This window comes from Amblyomma americanum, chromosome 1, assembly GCF_052857255.1.
Source record: "Amblyomma americanum isolate KBUSLIRL-KWMA chromosome 1, ASM5285725v1, whole genome shotgun sequence".
Classification (NCBI taxonomy): domain Eukaryota; kingdom Metazoa; phylum Arthropoda; class Arachnida; order Ixodida; family Ixodidae; genus Amblyomma; species Amblyomma americanum.
In genome coordinates, this window is record NC_135497.1 from 232,435,102 (window position 1) to 232,452,496 (window position 17,395).

Consider the following 17,395-nt stretch of genomic DNA (forward strand, 5'->3'; position numbering starts at 1 on the left):
TGTGGTCACAGTGCACGCAGTATATTTTTAAAAATTTGAATCAGTTTTGCTGCCCCGGGGTTTGAACATACTGGGAAGTTATTCCTGCCCGCAAAGAAAAAGTGCGTTGAGTGAAAAAGGAAAAAGACATTTTTCTTTGTGAAGACCTGACGCTCGAGGCCAACGGCTTGAGGAATGAAGACTGCTTATCCTGCCAAAATAATTTTCATTTCATCACTCTCGTCGAGCGCTGTTTTGCTCTCCTTTTATCGACGAACCGCAGTTTGTCGATAAAGCACTTATCCGATGGGTCACAACCCCGAGCAAAATCGTCCGTGGTCTGTTCGCCTAGCGCGACCTGTTGTTGTTGTTAAGCTTTCAAAAAAATGGCACATACCCACAGTGGGGGATTGGCGAAGAATCGGGAGCTAGACGTTGTTATTGCTCCGTGCCGTGGCAATGCCCGCTCTTGGTCGTCTTCTACGTAGCGAAAATCCGTGCTTTCGCACCGATTCGAATGTAGTAAACATTATCTGTAGTTTTTTTTGACTGATTGTCTCTTTATACACTAGCTGGTTTATGCGTTTCGCAATTTTTGTGCGTTTATTTTCTTACGGTATTTGGGGTTTTGGTCACCCCCGCAGAAAGGCAAGTGGTGCTAACAGCACATAGTGAACAATCGTCCTTTTTTTCAGTTTTGTCGTACGTATCTGATCTCAAGACAATAAACACATTGAATGGGAAAACGCACAAAGAAACAATCAGCGTGCGGATCTCTTTCGTGTCTGCTTCGGTGCCAACGACCGTGGTCTATTGGTCCTTGCTGATATAGGAGGCAGTGAAAATAAGATTGGAGTGAGTGAACAAAAACTTTATTGGACGGAAATGGTAGAGTGGTGGTCAGCAGGTGATGTCCAGACAATGCAGGTCTCGGACGGCATGGGCCCATTCGACGACCCTGAATGACAGCTGCAGATTCAAACAGAAAAAAGAGTATTGAGTTTCGTCACACGCTTGGCACACGAACAATGCATTTGTGTTTAGTTTCTGATCCGCGGAAAGCGCGAATAAAACGTAGTCGTAATAATAGCTGCTTCAACGTTTCTCTGTCTGGACCGGAAGCTTATGCTGATGAAAACGAAACGCAACGTGTTGGAGAGAAGAATTGTTCGCTGAACGGCTGCACGAAATCTGAAATGGCTTACGCGTAGCCGCAAACAAGAAACTCGGAAATGAAGGAGTGATACTGGGCGCAAGAAATAGTACGGGCATCTCCAGCTGTGTGGTTGCCGTGTTCAAGAGGGACGAAGCAAATGAAAGTCAATGTCGCGGTAAAATAGCGTAGACGGTTCGAATTGGGTGTGGTAGACGTTGCAAAACGTGACCAGGGGATGTTACGTTTGCAGTGAGTTTCCTGTGCACTGCATGCACTGTGTTTCGCATTTGTGCAAAAGAAATTCCCAGACTTGTTCGCGCTGCAGGATTTTAGAGAATGACATTTTTTTCGGCTTTAAAAGGTGATATAGCATCGTATTCTCCGTAATTTTTTTCTCTGAATAGACTTTGAGCTCCAGACTGTTTATAAAAAGTTAATTGGCTAAGTAATTGAAACGATTTCGCAATAACTGACGTCCGCTGCTGCTAATAGTTTGATCCTGGAAAAACATTTTTTCTTTGCCGATCAGCCTAACATTAGGAATGGTCGAAAGAGTTCGCAGATACACCCGGTATGCCGGTGTGCATACGATTTCGACTGCATCAGACGAAAAAAAGCTTTACCAAGTTCAGTAATGTAATTAAATCAGATACACTCGTTAGTCAGTTCACTATTTTTGAGATATTAATATATAGCAGGCATGCAGAGAGATCAAACGCCCCGGAGACATTGTTAGGGGCAAGGAAGAGACGTTGGTGCGCAAACATTAGTCAGACGAATGAAGCCGCTCGTTTGGCGAGAAAACACCAGCCAAGAAGCTGTTTGTTTTAACGCTAACAGCGTAAGCGGTGGTAGTTTTTTTTAGAAAGTGAAAAATAACCACGTAACACACCCACAGATGGAATGAGCCTATAATAGAGAACATAAAAGAGGCTAGCCTGAGCCATAAAAAGCTATAATTCAAAGAAAAATAAGCGGGCTGGTGGATTAGAATGGCTTTCTTTATATGCCATACTAATAGAAGATGAACATATAACCAAAAATGACTTTGAAAACAGCCTTCATTGCACACCATCCGTCCGTCAGGTTCGCCCTGGCGCCTAGGGCAGTTTCCCCATAGAAAGGGCGTCCGTCCAACTGTCTGAGAGTATCTTTAAAGGCCCTCCTCGTGTTGTGAGGACACTCGCAAATAATGTGATGGGTTGTCCCTGGATGACTACAGTTAAAGCAATTCGGGTTAGCTTCAACTCTAATCTTGTGTAGGTAGATTTTAGTGTACGCTACACCGATCCGCAACCGATGGAGCAGAGTTCCTTGACGTCGCATAACATTTGATGGTAGGCGAAGTCGCGAGCCATCATCAAGCCGAGCGATGTGGTCTTGCTGGTGGTTCACATCGTTCCAGCGCAGTTGCATGGCAGCCTGCATTGAATGAGCCAGTAAGGCTACTGCGTCGCTCCTTGAGAACGACACATGGATTGAAGTCCGATCAGTATGAGCCAGCTTAGCTTCCGCATCGGCGCTCTCATTTCCCGCTGTACCGCAATGGCTGGGTATCCACTGAAGCCTGGTAGTGCGGCCGCGCTAGAATGCCTCAGCTAGCAAAAGTACAATTTGCCCGATTGCTCGCATGTGCGTGGTTTCATGGGTCTTGAGTCGCAGAATATAGTCCAGTGGTTTGCGGTCTGCTGACCAATGTAGCGGATGATCTCACGTATGCCTGCTAATTCAGTTCCCGTAGATCATGTTGAGTGGATGAGCCTGAAGCGGTGGCTGAAGGCGCTGCCAGGCCCAATAACTGCTACTGCTGAAGCGGTGTTCGTCACTGATCCGTCAAGCAAAACTTGCTCTGTGTCAACATACGTGGAGGAGATATATGATAACGCCAATTGCTTCAGTCCCGCTGTCGCGATATGCGACTTTTTGGTGTTCCTTGGAGTGTGACATGCCCATTGGTATTTGGAATTAAATAGATTAAATTTAACAGCAATAAAAGACCTAGCCCTCCTTTCAAGGACTTGTTTTTGATGATGCCCTTTATTGCGGCCAACGTTGATGAAAAAATAAAATGCTGCGGAAAAACTTATATCGCTGGCATGCTCAAAATAATCTCGATGAAATCGCCAAGGAAGGTTTTTAGCAATGTAGGCCATTTTAGTTGGTGTGTAACGCCTTGGAGCAGCGTGAACAGCCATAATATGGAATGTGTCGCAGTGTATATGAACAGAGAATGCGAACCAACAAGGATTTTGCAAAATTGTGTCTACCTGCCTGTCCGGATTGACATTTGTGTCAGAATAGGCAGGGGATTGGCTAAGAAAAAAATCAGTCTGTGTATCGCAAGAGTCCCACTAACGCATGGAATCTGCAACCAAAGTTTCAGCCAAATTCTTTGCGAAAGCCATTTGGCGTGAAACTTGCTTTACTTTGGAACGTTGCCCATGTAGGACAAAATGCAGAAGGCACACTGACGAAGTGTTTCGAATTTCGAACGTAAGAATGCGTCACATTTGACTTTTTCGGCATATTTCACTTTTATTTTTCTATAAAACATATAGCTTTACCACTTCGCCCTTCACAAAAGTTGCCGCGCAGTAAAAGAGTTTACGTAAAATTCCTTTCTTTTTTCGCCTTTCCGTGTTTTGCGCACGGGTCCAAGCTTCAGTGGCACTCCCGCCCTCCGAGTCATGGGCTCTCCTCGTGGAAGGAAGCTTCGGAGTTAGGGAAGCCTATTTTTCAAACTGTCTCGGTCAGATGTTTTGGGGCCATTTCAAGTGGAAGCGAAATGTCAGCTGCGTGCGTGGCAGTCTGCTTGTCGTCTACGTATGTGGGTTGTTATTGGTCGCATTTGTGAACTTTTTAACTTCCAGCTCTCCTTGAAAATTCCATCCATATGGTGGGCTCGATGTCACCATTTTACCCTCCCGTAGTAGTCCCCGCCGAAGGGAAGCTTCCGGTAGAAAAAGGCGGAAAGCGAGTGATGCTGCTGTTAACGAATGCCATGACACACAAAAATCGTTTCTTCCGAAGCAGCGTTTCTGAAAGGGTCATTATGCTTCATGAAATAAAACCTACGTGGCGCAGGGTCAATAAACAAAAATACACTGCGGTCGTCATTGAACCAAAAGGGGAAGCCTAAAACGAAGTATTGTTGAATGCGCAGGGCTCAGCTAGCTCTTTGTTCCGGCGCTTTCAACGCGATGGCGTCAAAGATCCCGGTTGGCGGAAATCCGGCGTCGGCGTGATTGAACAATCCTGATTGGTCGAGAGGGTAGTGACGTAGAAAGGCAGTTTCGCCGAAAAGAAAAAAAGTGGCCAAGCGCATTCGAAACGCTGGCCTTTGGGTCGAGAGCCGAGCGCGCTACCTTCACACCAGTGAGGAACGTTCGTCCAGTGGAATAAACGGAGGCCGTGTACGACCGTCTCAGACCGCACCGTAGGCGATTTACAGAGCAGGAACACTTAGTTATTTAGGCTCATTAATTGGCATCACCAGTTAATGTGAACGATGATGTCAAGCACGTGTTGGCGACAAGCGCGTCGATGTCAGCGAAAGGGTGCGCCAGGGGACCCCCAAGCAACCGTAGGAACCCTTTAACGCTCTCGCGTCATACTCTTAAGGTGAACTTAAGTGTATCCCAAGTTTTTTTTCGCACGCTGAAAACTGACAGCAGTGCCTCTTTGTAGGTATGAAAATTATACAGTGCCACTGAATTATCTCCGAGCTCCGCATAAAGTGAAAAACACGGTGCTCCTAGACTAAGATCAAGCATTCAATTGCTGAGATTGCTCGTAGAAGATAACGAACGGCTTCTTTGCGTGAAAACTGCAAAATAACCTCTGTGGGGTGATTTATCTGAACGTAAGGAAGCCTGAGTTGCCTAAACTATTGCTGTGCTCCTTGCAAAGGCGTAGACTGCAGGCCCGAATGCATTTTTGGCGCTCCGCAATGTGCGTTGTTTTAGGTAGGACCAGTCATTTGTGCTTTATTTCGAAGCACTCATTATTTTCTAAAAGAAAATCTTTTTTAAGCCACCTATTGAGGAGTCGCATCAAAAGGGTGTGGCCTGAAAAATAAAGAACAAAATAAAGGGCTCCAGAGTTGTCTCCGTTTTCAGAGCACACGCTTTTCTTAGATCTTCATTTCCAGTTGTAACCTTTGCACTTAAAAAAAAAGGGGCACCCGAATTGTGAAAGCGACCATTATAAACATGAAGTTTGGCTTTAAAGCACGTGAAAAAAGTTGGAGGACGCTTAAGCTTCGCCTGTAAGAGGAGAATGCGATAGCGTAATCGGGCCCAGTGCGCGAGCCGCTATCGGCCCGCTAATCGGTAGCCGCTACGGGCCGCAGCTGCTATGGGCCATTGCTATCGGCCGCGGGCGCTCATGGGCCCGCCTCCGCAGAAGAAAGGGATCGGAGCGCCCCTTGGCGGACAACGACGGAAGGACACTTTCCGCCAGACAGACCTAATGTCAGACTAGTATCGGAACACCACGTGGCGGCACACTCGGCAGCCCCGCGGCTGTTTTCCCTCGCTTTCTTTCCCTGATTAGTGTTGCCCGAATCACACCTTACACATCGATGCATCTCATATGCACATGCATCAAACAGTTCAAGTACAATAAACGAACTAAAAAATGAAATTAATGGTTAAATTACGTAATCACAAATTAGCATAGTCAATAAACTATGCGCACATCAGTACATGTCCTTAAGACACCACAGCAAGACAAAGACCACAACGCATTCACCAGGTACACCTCTATCCCGCTTAACCCGACGAGTGTCTGTGGACTTTGGATAGCGTGCCTGTTCCACAATCCACAAGTCGTGGGTTCGCTGTCCACCTAATTTCGCCCAATTTACTTTTCACCGCAATACGTTAATGTGCATATATAAACGTCCTTAACACGTCTGCGACCAATGCAAGCATGCTATAGCACCAATTTATGCCATTCACCGTGTACGGGAAGCAAGAGTGTGATCGCAGGGGGGTCTTTGAATTAGCCGCGCGATTTCATGTGGTTGTGACGTCACGAACCGGTCGATTAGGCTTAAATACTCGGCCACACCGCCGGTCAACCCCGACGCCGGTTTTTCTTCGACACGGGGCCTCTAACGCTGACGCGTTAAAACCACTATGATGTTAGGAATCAGTGCGTTAAGTTCGTGGAAATGAGCAAGCAGCGTTTGTGCTCTCACGAAGGATAGTGCTGCAGGCCGAGATTTGAGTCGTTCTGCCCTGGAAAGTGACCGGCACAGGCATCTCATGGCTAGGTATTCTTCAGCACTGACAGGGCAAATTGTAGAAACCGGGCTCAGTATGTGTCCCTTGATTGCTTATACTGTGCTGTTCTTCCAGACGTTTCACCTCGAACCTTCACAAAGAGCGATGAACTTTAACATGTCGTGGCACGGAGAGGCTGCTGCTTCTCCGACAGTATTATCTTTTTGTTCACTAAGGCAGGCTCATCACAAACTTTCTTATCAGTAATGCATGCAAGCCTAGCTGTAGTCGCCATGCGCTCAAGGCCAGCAGGCTCTGAATTTCTTGCTGCGCAGCTGCAGAGCAGCCTAACGACGTTGTTCTAGCATCGGCTCGTAACACGAAAAACATGTGGCTGCCTGTCAGGATGTTTTTTTTAAATATATGAAATTATGCTTTCGAGTGGCTTCAACCACGTGAACAAGGCTGCAGAGGGTTAATATGCTGCCATATGGTGAGCTGGTATAATTAGCGATGCGGTGCGCCCTGCCCTGTGGTCATGGCTAAACAAACAAACAAACAAACAAACAACCAAACAAACAAACAAACAAACAAACAAACAAACAAACAAACAACGTAAAATTTAAAACGCGTAAAAAAAGAGGCAGTTTGCTACTTGCACAACAAGAATGAACACTGCAAAATTTCGGAAAGTACTCCTTCCTTGAGAGCCTCTTCCTTTCTTGCTCAACATTAGGCGAGATATTCAGCTTGAAGTGCTCGAGGATGACGTGTTTGCATAGCCTGTAACTTGCAAGTGCGGGGAATGGGGAGTTTCTCTATGGCGACGCTAGGGATGAAGGATTTCTCGGGAAAATCTATCAAGGTGTTTTTTCTCCTAAATATGCAAGAGTGAAAAAAAGTCCGCCTGAAGGGAGATTTAGAGCCAGATGTGTCAGAGTGAACGCAAATAAATAAAAAGAGAAGCGCCTCTAGACAGAATTGCAAGAAAGGAAAGCATGCTTAACAATGACGTGTCAGTGGGCGCTCCAGCTTCCTGATAGCTAAATGAGTATATCATGTTCTCAGGTTGTGTAAACAATTCAAGTGCCTCTGATATTTTGCGCGTCCTTCTTTTCGGAGTCCCTCAGCTTGCTGGCGCACAAGATATACCTGAATGTTTTAAGCACGTCACGCTGGTTTATACACGAATTGTCTTTTGACTACGCGCGCTAATGCTGAGGCTAACTTCCGCACAACGACAGCACAAAAATAAAATTCAGGGGCACTTTGTTGACCTAAAGTGCGGTGAGGCGAAAACCTTTAGTGGGGTGTTGCTGCTTGTGTTACTGATGTATGGTTAAGATGTTAATTAAGTACAGAATTGTTTGTGAATCTTTAATGCTGGAGACACTGGAGGGCATTTGGGAGGCATCCATCTGATTCGACGTCTTTCTGCAAACACTCTCCAGCGTCCTAGACAACGAGAACTACACATGGATTGGCAGGAATTAGCGTAGTCGTTACAAAGCTGACTGCTACTGCATTTTTTGTTTCCTATTTTTTGTTTTCTGTTTCTGCGTATCGTCCTGTATTAGTGCGCACTGTCGGAGGCCGGCAATAAAGAAACAAAAGAAGTAGCGCAGTAGTTAGCACTATCAGCTGCGAAACGGTAGGATGGTGGTTCGAATACCATCGCGCCCTAAGACTTTTTTCCTTAACGAGTTGAACAGTGTCACAGACGGATGGACGGACACCGCTAGCATGAGCCATTCTAGGCTTTCGCCTTAAAATTTGTTTTCTGAGCACTGCAGCATGGTTGGGATTTATTTTCTCTCTTTTATTTCTTAGGGTCGACAATTTAGAGAATTAAGACCGCAGTGAATTTTACGCAGTCCCTAACTATAATTCACGACTGCTAAATTTTCGTCGGAATGTTCTTCCAGGGTGTCCCAGCTAAATTTAGCCGGGGTTTGAAACTACGCCGCGGCACTCTAAGACAACGCGACCACCTGCTTATTGATGGCTATTGTATGGAGCAAGTTACACTATTTTTGTATCGTGCTTGATTGCATAATTAGTCGAGATTAATTAACCAACTTCGCAAGCAATGAAGATAAGCGAAAAATTTCAACGAGCAAATTTTAGAACGGTGCCAAAACGTCCGACCGAACAGTTCCTACCTTTTTATCTGCTACATATTAGTTTTTTTTGCTCACCGAAGATGCATGTGAAAAAAAAAATAGCACGTGACATGCCAGCTTGCGCGCCGCGATTGCAGTGCTCTCACATTTTCCGCGAAAGAAACGAACAAATCATTCAACCGGTTGTGCTGCACCTTGGCGCTGTGTGTGCGATTTACGCCAGCGGTAGGTTTCCCTCGTGGTGGTTCATGCATGACAGCGATAAGCAGACGCAGCCTTCATCGCTTGCGCTTGCGCAAATCGCACAGCCAGCCCTGTCGCCCGTTCAGCGGCGGCCCACCCGGCCAAATGAGATGTTCGTTTGTAGGCGGAACGTTTCAGAGCGCTGAAATCGCGGCGCGCAAACTGAGATGTCAGGTGTTATTTTTATTTTATTTCGTGGGCATCTCCAGTGAGATAAAAAAACTTATACGTAATATAAAGCTAGGAACTATTCAGTAGGGCGTTTTGCGAATGTTCTGTAACTTTCTCATCGGAATTTTTCGCCTATCTTCGTTGCCTGTACAACTGGTTAATTTATTTCGACTAATTATGCAACTGAGCACAATACAAAAAGTCTGACTTGCTTCATACAATATCCAGCAACATACATTTGGCCACGTCGTCTTAGAGTGGAGCGGCGTATATTTTTAAGCGCCGGCTAAAGTTAGCTGGAACAGCCTGCATAAGTACGTGAAGTGCTAGCAGATTTGCCGTGAGTGATGGAAGGCAACTTTTTACCAAATAGGTGACTAAGAGTGTTCCGATAAAAATTTGTTTGTTTTTTCTTTCGCACTGAAGGAAAAGAGGGCTTAAAAACATTTTCGGTGATAAGTAGCGCTTTTCTTCTCATACTGTTGCCGATAGAGCTCACATGCTACCAAACTGTGACTTAAATGCGTATTTTTTGAAGCATCAGAGAACTAATCGTAGTCGCCAAGCAGTTTGCTCGGCGAGTTTTCCTAGGTCATTGCAGATTTTTTTTTTGCAGTTGTCGCAGCTGCTGACTGGCAGGCAGACAGAACAGCTAGAGTTGTGCACCGTTGGCCATTACAAACTGTTTCGGAAGCACTCTAGCCTTTGTGTGGCAAAGTAGAAACTTCCTAAATGCATCCCCGAAAGTGTCTGAAACTTATTGAAAAAAATGCAATTCGAACTGAATAAAGTCGATTTAAATAACGGGCCCGACATTTGGAGTGACTGGCGCACTCTAAACACGTAGACTACGTATGAACAAGCGCTCTTATCGCTGCCACGCATTAGCTGCCCAGTGAACTTTGGTTGTTGTAATTCTTCGTAACCTGTCACTGCGTCAAAAAAATAAAACACGCATCCGCAGGCTTTTCAGGGCAGTTTCATTGCTTTCAAGGTATGGCGAAGTGCGAAGCTTAGAAAGATACGACTTATAGACAGTTAATGCGGTCCTTAAAGGGGGGAGCAGTAAGCCTAAATGTTTTGCTCTCTCACTAACCTCGCGCCGCCTATGTTTTCTCGAATGTGGGAGTTAGTAATGAAAACTTACACGCAAGGCAGAGTCTTTCTTAGAGAAAAAACGCAGAAAGGTCGGCCCGAGTGAAGGTTCGCCAGCCCGCTGCTTTATACTTTATCAAAAATGCATTAAAATAGTAGATGCTGAAGCGCAAAGGGCGGAGCATGATTAGGCGTTGCCAGATGGCTCTGAAGTGCATCTCATGCGCGTCCGTACACGAAGTGTCGCAACTCCACTTGTGCCAGCAGAACTTTTTATCTATCGTGAACACATACGCAAAGTGTTTTGTTTGCAATCCGTTGAGAGCTAGGGGAAAAGTCCTCAAAACCCAACCGTAACTCCAGGTCGTTTTACACCAATGCAGACGCATGAAAGTAGCGCACATGTCAATCTATCCGAGAGCTTGTAGTGTACATCGATGTTCGACGGTCTTTAGTGGAGAATATTTCACAAGTCTGAGCCACACTGTTGCTTTCAAGGCCTTATTTTTGGCTCTAATCCCTTTTATGCTCGAAGAGTCTCTTTCGCCCATACTATGCTGGCGTCTGGAAAATGCTTGCGACTGTACTGATTTGGTTTTTAATCATTTAGTCACTGTCAGAAACACTCCTTGTCGTCTAAAATAACCACGATTACACTTTTCATGTGAAATAAATATATAAGACCTACAGAAGGCGGTGGACGTGCGTGGGAGGTTGCGATTGAGGAAGAGGGAAGGGCGGTGAATGCGTATAAGTAATGACAAGGAAGGTCCACCGTCTACAAAATAAATCTTAGTTTAAGTACTAGACAGCATGTAGGAAAGGACGGAGAAATGGAGAACAAGTGAGTGCAGATATGCATAAAATGCGCGGGGATTCCGTTCCAGGGGAAACAACTCTATTTGCCGAAATTTCAAATAAGCAATAATAAACAATAAACAATATGGCCTGATGAGTCGAGCCTCGTGTTCGGTTCCGTGGTGCGGCAGCACATCGGATGTCTGCAAATCTCAGCGTCGATCATACGAAAAGACTGCCGACGAAGGTGGTGCCTTGCGTAAGAGGATAATTTTGTGTTATCACAGAACAGGAAAATATGCAGCGCAAAAAAAACGCATGGACGACAGAATAAAGACAAACAAAAGCTCTGACAGCGCTTGTGTTTCTTTCTTCTGTCGTCCATGCGTTTTTTTTTTTTGCGCAGCATATTTTCCTTTTCTGTGATGAACCAGCAGGCCCAATTTACCACCCTTTGTATTATCCTCCGCCGTTCACCAGCGGAAATAATTCGTCAATCATATCATGGTAGCAACATGTTAGATACATTCCTCGGTGCCTTGCTTCACTCGACGTGATGCAGCACATGCCCAATTTACTTTTAATTTTTCATTTGTTTATTTATGTATTCATTTTTTGCTCTGAGCAGCTGGTTTTCTCGCCCCCATCAACGTTCTTCTTCCGTTCGTCACAGTTTTCGCGCAACGTCTCCCGTACAATCAATCGCCGTTTTCACGATGCCATAGCGTAAACGCCAGCGTAAACACATTTCTGCGTACGGGGAAAGTCGGTCGTTTTCTCGTGTAGCAGCGAGACCCACAGCTGCGTGGCACCGCTCTTATATTTTACTAGAGTTACTGCATAGTACCTAGATTTTTGCGTGTAGGTCAGCTATATTGATCCCCCAAGCATGGAAATTATGAGAGAAAGCCACAACTATTACATGCAGGAAGCGAACTTGGTGCAGTGGTTAGAGCGAGTGTAGGCTGAATCCGCTCGATTCTGACAGCCGAACTTGTTTTATTCTAGGCAGATAGCTGTTGCATTGAATGAAACTACTTGTAAGTAATGCGTCGGCTGTACCAAGGCCTATCTCACTGAGTTACGAATAAAAACTCGCCATGTAGGGGATGGGTGACGTGATAAAACGCCGCAAAGCGCGGGAATAATAGGTGTAAGAATGAACTGTGAGCAACTGTCTGGTGCTAAACGATTCAAAGCCGTTGGCCTCAACGCAATGAATTGATGCTTTTCAACCATGTGTTCGCGTTTAGCCAACAGAGGCGTGGGCGGCGCAGGGAAAACAAATGCAATTCTAGGTATATACAGTAGCTCTACATTCTACGAAGAGCAGGCTGGAGAGAGAGAAATACTATAAACACATGCGCTGCGCAAACTCCACTGCTGTCACCCTCCCCTGTGCTCTTAATAAGGCGTGCGGAGCAACGTCCTGCTGCTTACCTACCGGCCAAGTGCGTGTTAACGTCTGCATGACAAAAACTTCAGTGTTGTGAGCAACACCAATGTCCTCTGACATGAATGTTTTATTGCGGGCTGCAGCAATAGTCAACGAAAATTGAAAAAAGAACACACCTCCAGTATGTACGGACTCCATGTTATGCCGAGATCTCAGTGGTTCTGCGGTGTCTATTACTTCACTACTTTTCAACCAGCTCCGAGTTACAACGGCAGTGGACGCCTTCGGTGAACAGAAAACACTTGCGCCAACAAGCTTGCGCTTATGTTCATCGCATTTTGTGAATGAAATGCAGACAGAAGGAAACTCACTGCCTACGCGTATGCTTTATAGCGGGCGCGCAACTAATCACTGCGCCTGACCTACAAAATACCCTGCACATTAATTTTAGTAGATTGGGCCTAGGGATGGTTTGGGAAAAGCTGTATTAATTCAATAGCACACGATAGAGGGACGTCAAAAATTTGGCCACAACTTCGTTTCGCCACCTCACTCGTTCACAAAAATCGGTAGCGTGTAGGCATCGTCGCTTAAAAACAAAAAAAAAGAAACTTGCCGTTAGGACAAAAAAACTGATCGCATTTGCGCAGCATGCCTTGAATGGAAGCGGCAACGCGAACTTATTACCCTGCTGTAAAGTGAGAAAAAGTGCAGCGACGTCAACGAAAGAAAAAATACACGGCTTGCATGGGAGGGTTAACTCTGTCATGCATTGTAATAAATGCTTCGACTGAAAGCATGTGGAATGCATCGTAAATAGTTCTGCCCAATTATACGGTGCATAGCCGTGCCAGACATACAGCAATTGTTACGACTTGAGATTGGAATTCTCAACACAGGCGCGGTGATTAGGACTCCCAGTAAGCGGTAATAGCGAGCGTTACATTACCATACCTAACTACCAGTCCGTGTAATTACACATTTTTCTATATTTGTGGGACAGTGAGTGCTGGCGGGAGCGGAGTCGGAGAGAATGTGATGGCTTTGAGTCAACTGGCTCGTACCGCTCGTAGTTTGAACAGCCCTACGCGAGCGGCAGGACGGACCGAATTTGTTTCATCCCGCCTATCGGTGCCGACAAACCTTGCAGTGATCAGATGTGCATTCGTTTCGTTCACGTAGTTCGCTGTTGTCTCACTAATGTTCACTTAGCGAACGGAGTGACTGTGTCGTAAGCTTTGCAGTCCGAATGGTCATATTGGCCGTGGACCCAAGCAGGCAGCCAGTGCGCTCATGAGAAACGATGCTCTTCGAAACCAGAGATATTTGATCGCTGCCCCAGATTTTAAGTTTCAACATATTTTCACGTTTGGCGATGGTAACTTGTACTTTTGCGAAAATTTAACACACCAAAATGCGTCTCGAAATTATATTAGAAACCTTTAGAATAGAATGACCCTATCGCTTAGGGGCAAAGTGGAATAGCAGGACGCCAGTGTGAAGGGGAAGGACTATAACGCCCTTCCGGTTATTTCCCAGAGAATACGCACTGGCGCCCCGCTATACCCCTATGCCCCAAACCGGTAGCGTCAGCTATTCTAAACGTCCGTATTACTGCTCTTTAATCATTTGCCTCTCACTGACTTGGTCACTAATTCATCGGTATGCGTCATTTTTACTCTCTTCTCTTCAGAAAAGAAAAGTCGGCAGAGACACTCAAGACTGCTTACGTGTGAGAAGGCGTAATTAAGCCCGCCCGCTCACGTCGTGAACGCAGCTGCCGCGCGCTTGCGCGTGATGTAACCCAAGCAGCTGGCAATTCTACCTCTGCACGGCTCTACGCATCCGCCGCACCCTGTCTGATCTACGGAGCAATATCGCGATCCATTATTAATTTAAACGCTACATGGCAGGTGGCATGGGGACGCCATCTTTTCTGGGTACCACACACACACACACACACACACACACACACACACACACACACACACACACACACACACACACACACACACACACACACACACACACACACACACACACACACACACACACACACACACACACACACACACACACACACACACACACACACACACACACACACACACACACACACACACACACACACACACACACACACACACACACACACACACACACACACACACACACACACACACACACACACACACACACACACACACACACACACACACACACACACACACACACACACACACACACACACACACACACACACACACACACACACACACACACACACACACACACACACACACACACACACACACACACACACACACACACACACACACACACACACACACACACACACACACACACACACACACACACACACACACACACACACACACACACACACACACACACACACACACACACACACACACACACACACACACACACACACACACACACACACACACACACACACACACACACACACACACACACACACACACACACACACACACACACACACACACACACACACACACACACACACACACACACACACACACACACACACACACACACACACACACACACACACACACACACACACACACACACACACACACACACACACACACACACACACACACACACACACACACACACACACACACACACACACACACACACACACACACACGCACGCACGCACGCACACGCGCACGCACGCACGCACGCACGCAGTGAGGCTGCCGCCTTAGATAAACACTTTTTTCTTTACGTTTTACTTCGGGCCACCAATAGCCTCCTCGCCCTTCGCAACGGCGCTCAAGTCCACCGAGAGCAACAAGTGGCCAGCGTTTATTACTGGCGCTTGTTTATAAGTGCGCCTTCCCACTAGGCAAACGCTGCGATAACGCCAGAACAAGGATTGTCTGCCACGTTGACCCCGACAAAAAATATTCTCGCACTTTCCACGTGGAGCTGAAGACAGCATTCAATATTTTGTCCTCCATTGGCCCTTCAATGCCTTTGTCCTGTTTGACCTTGATCGCTTTATCTTTCATCGTGATCGATGGGAGTGTTGTGTTTTTAGTTGATCCTCCGGAACGGCGAATAAAATGGCTGAAATAGATCGTAAGAATGTATGCGTCATTTATGGATGAATTCTAGCGCATATTGATTTATTGACAATCGAATCACCTAGTCTTACTCTTCGTTACGAAAGCATATGCGGCGAAACCTCCATCAAACCATCGATTTTGGCGCAGGAATGGAAAAGCGGTGACAAGCTAGCCAGTAGAAAGCCAAAAATGCGACCTCACATACAGCATACATTCTAGGCATCAATATGGCAAAAGGGAAGTTGTATAACGGAACGAAAGAAATTACTTGTCGTATTCAAGGAACTAGTTTGTCCAATAGTTTAGAGTCACTGAACAGATACCTGTCCTACTTTGAGCAGTCGATCTATTCGGTCTCGCACAACCATCTGCATGCCAGGCATCCTGGTTAGCTCATTTGATAGAGCGACTGCCCCGTATAGGCGGTGGTCCCTGGTTCGAACCCCGGAACAAGACAAATTTTCAGGTATGAAGTTTCTGTGAAAGCTGTATAGCTTTCTGTATCAGTCTGCGCTTGGGTGGATACTAATGAGCAGATACTTCATTATTACGCTATAGGCAATAGTGCGGTCTTAATGCGCCACTAAGAGAGGGGACAAATAATATGCAATCTTGCAGCTCAAAATATGGTTGTGCCGTCCAACCTCATGCTCCATAAACGCACACAGCAATACTTGGAATTGAAGACACAATTGTCACCATGCGTGTAGTTAAAGTGTGCGTTGCTCACGGCCAGCACGACAACGGTACATAGGTAGATGACTACAGTGCACGTGCAGGGGCCTAAGCTCCCTACTTAAATACAAAAGGTAAGACACAGTTGCAGCTACCTACTTGGGATGTACATTGGGCTAAATAAACCATCTAGGTAGCAGCGCATTGCTTGTTCTCTTTCGGAAGGATATGCTGTGCAGAGTACTACTCTAAATGAAAATTTTTAATAATAATCATTTTCTCTGGGATTACTAATTGAACCCTTATACAGAGAGCTAGTGCAGCTATCTACATTAATTTTAAAACCTCATATAGTGCATGCCCATATCTCCAAGGTGTGCAACGCTTACAGATGACAATAATATGTCTTTCAGAAAGCATCAAGCGTTGGGTAACCGGGCCCGTATGTTTTCGCTGGACCTGCTGAGGAATGAACGAAGAGTTGGGAACACTTCTCAGTTTCTTGAGAGAAGCCGAGCTTTTTGTAGTGTCGACTGCGAGAAAGGAGCACGATCAAGAAAAACAAAATATTCCACGAGGTACTACAAGGACTGCCTCATCACAAGTGAACGCCTAAACCACTGCTAATGACTTCCTATATACGAAATCGGAAAGCCCTCTTCTAGGAAATTCGAGCGCCACGTTGCTTGGCTGTATCGGCCCAGAGAAGTACATATTCTTAAGCATGCTTCACTCCCATTTTTTATGCGTACGCAGTCAAAGTGCAGTAGTACAATTATGCGTGCCAAGAATAATGCCACCTGGCGCGATTTTCGAGTATGATTTGCAATGTGACTAGGCACGTAGTCGGCCTCAAATTTGACAGAAAGCTAATTAACATGGGCCGCAATTCGGCCTGAAAAATGCGACGCCACAGAAACAGGGGCTTTCTCTTTATTTCTTGCGTATTACAAATAATTTCGTTTGTAAACCGACAGATCACATGGACCCCGAACCAGTGACATCAAGAGCAATAGCTTTTGATGGACCAATTATATATTGCTCAGGTTTTCAGCCCCCGATAGCGGCGTTTCTTGGATAAGGCTTTAACATATCTATGCGTAGTATTGGTGGTGTTAGTTCAAACAGGTTGATTTTACGTAGTGCTGCGAACCAAAAAAAAGGAGGTTTTAGCGTGAATAAAACCCGACAGATTTGTTTACTCTTCTTAAAACGCGAGAATTTTAGAAAAATATTCGCACTTTAGGCGCATTCTTATACGGAAGTGTCTTCAGTACATTAACATCACATTTTGTTATTCGCTATTAATGAACATATCGATACTTTAACTAAATAGATGTGAATACCACTTTCAATCAAATACGAGTATTCTGTGAAATTGGTTTCAGCTACTGTCAGATGCATCC

General features: G+C 45.7%; 1 long non-coding RNA gene across 1 annotated transcript in view; it reads right to left on the reverse strand.

Annotated features, from left to right (window-relative positions):
- Positions 1 to 857: 857 nt before the first annotated feature.
- The window catches only part of LOC144095606 (uncharacterized), a 47,203-nt gene continuing 30,665 nt past the window's right edge, over positions 858 to 17,395 (reverse strand). The window contains exon 4 of the long non-coding RNA XR_013306743.1: positions 858 to 948. This is a non-coding gene — a long non-coding RNA (uncharacterized LOC144095606). The remainder of the gene's footprint in view (positions 949 to 17,395) is intronic.